Source organism: Rhinopithecus bieti, unplaced genomic scaffold (genome assembly GCF_001698545.2).
Source record: "Rhinopithecus bieti isolate Rb0 unplaced genomic scaffold, ASM169854v2 scaffold_61461, whole genome shotgun sequence".
In the NCBI taxonomy this organism is placed as follows: Eukaryota; Metazoa; Chordata; class Mammalia; order Primates; family Cercopithecidae; genus Rhinopithecus; species Rhinopithecus bieti.
The window spans coordinates 33,033-35,079 of NW_016823852.1; the positions used below are offsets into that span (position 1 = coordinate 33,033).

A 2,047-nucleotide genomic window follows, 5' to 3' on the forward strand; every position below is an offset into this window, starting at 1 on the left:
GCACCTGTAGTCCCAGTGACTGGGGAGGGAGGATGGAGAATCACTTGAACCCAGGAGGCAGAGGTTGCAGTGAGCCGAGATCGCACCACTGCATTCCAGCCTGGGCAACAGAGTACGACCCTATCTCAAAAAACAAAAAACAAACAAAACAAAACAAAAAAAAATTCAATTGTTTAAGCTACCCAGGCTGTCGTATTTTGTTTTGGCAGCCCTGGCAGACTGTAGATGGATAGATGATATGTAGAGCGATATTTATTTATTTAACATATATAAATTATCTAAGTCACATGACTCTGCAAGTACATTTCTGGGGTCCCTCCCAGGGCCCTGAGAAAGGACATGAAGGTGAGGGGCCCTGACTCTCAAACCTCACCAGGCTCATGGCCCCACATGGCTGGTTTCTGGGCACCTCGGCCCCTGGTCTACTCCCTGACCCCGGCCTGCACCTCTGAATGAGTTAGGAGGAGGGAGCTCCAGTTTCTGCAGGCTCCACCCAGGGCATTCTCGCCCCAGGCCTGCCACTTTGCCTGCCTAGTTTGGTGCCTGCTGCTCTCACAGGCTTCCAAGTTCAGAAATACGCAGAGTGGTGGGCATCGTCTCCACGTTCAACTGGACAGCCCACCTTCGGGGACGATGAGCCCAGTTCCCCGAGGATCGCTCTGCTCCCAGGTGGACAGCAGGGCTGTCTGCAGGGAATATAGCTTGGCTGGCTCCCAGCTAGAGGGTGAGATGCTGCAGTCCTTACCTGCAAGTATGTCAAATGCACACCCTCAGTGCTTCAGCGGTGAAAGGGGTGGGAATCACTGCATTTTGTCTGTCAGGCTGTGGGCTCTGAATTGCCTCCCTTCCTGTAGGCAGGACAGGGGAGGGTGTGACATGAGGCTGCCAGAGCTGTGTAGCTTAAAGAGTCTCCCTCAGTCACCCAGGCTGGAATACAGGAGTGCAATCTTGGCTCACTGTACCCTCTGCCTCCTGGGTTTAAGTGATTCTCCTGCCTCAGTCTCTCAAGTAACAGGCATGTGCCACCACACCAGGCTGATTTTTTTTTTTTTTTTTTTTTGAGATGGAGTCGCCCAAGCTAGAGTGCAGAGGCGCGATCTTGGCTCACTGCAAGCTCCGCCTCCCCGGGTTCATGCCATTCTCCTGCCTCAGCCTCCCGAGTAGCTGGGACTACAGGCGCACGCCACCATGCCTGGCTAATTTTTGTATTTTTAGTAGAGACGGGTTTTACCATGTTGGTCAGGCTGGTCTCGAACTCCTGACATCGTGATCTGCCCACCTCAGCCTCCCAAAGTGCTGGGATTACAGGCGTGAGCCACCGCGCTGGGCCAAGCTGTGTAGCTTGTCACTTCCTTGAAAGCCCAGGGGTAGCAGCCTGAGCCCTTGGTTGGATCTCTCTTTGGAATGTGGGAACCTCATCACCAAGCAAAACCCAACTGTGGAATCTGGTTGCTTGTCTGTCCCCCTCCCTCCCACTTGCCCAGAGAACTGTGGTCAGGGGCTGCGCTGGGGTTCCACTGCCATAACAAAGGACCACAAATTGGGTGCTACAAATGGCAGACATGTATTCACACAGCTTCGGAGGCTGGGCGGCAAGGTGCCACAGGGCTGCGCTCTCTCTGAAGGCTGAGGGAGGAGCCTCCCCCGCTGCTCTCCTAGCTTCTGGTGTGGGCCCACAGTCCTGCTTTCCTTGGCTTGGAGCTGCAGCACTTCGAGCTCTGCCTCAGGTGTCACATGGTCGACGGTTAATTTTACGTCAACTTGACTGGGCAAGGGGATGCCCAGATAGCTGATAAATGTGATTTCTGGGTGCGCCTGTGACGGCATTTCTGGAAGAAGTTGGCACTTGAATTAGTCTAGTAGACCGAGTAAAGAAGACCCACCCTCACCAGTGTGGGTGAGCACCATCCAATCTGAGGGCCTGAAAAGGACAAAAAGGTGGAAGAAGAATTTGCTTCTGTTTGAGCTGGGACGGCCATCTTCTCCTGCCCTCGGGCCTTGGATTCAGACTAATGGCACCATGGCTGTCTTTTTTTTTTTTTTTTTT

General features: G+C 53.4%; 1 protein-coding gene across 1 annotated transcript in view; it reads right to left on the reverse strand.

The window, feature by feature from the left end:
• Positions 1-241: 241 nt before the first annotated feature.
• The window catches only part of LOC108521898 (nascent polypeptide-associated complex subunit alpha, muscle-specific form-like), a 6,217-nt gene continuing 4,411 nt past the window's right edge, over positions 242-2,047 (reverse strand). The window contains exon 2 of the mRNA XM_017861920.1: positions 242-745. The gene's annotated coding sequence lies outside the window, so the exon portion shown is untranslated. The remainder of the gene's footprint in view (positions 746-2,047) is intronic.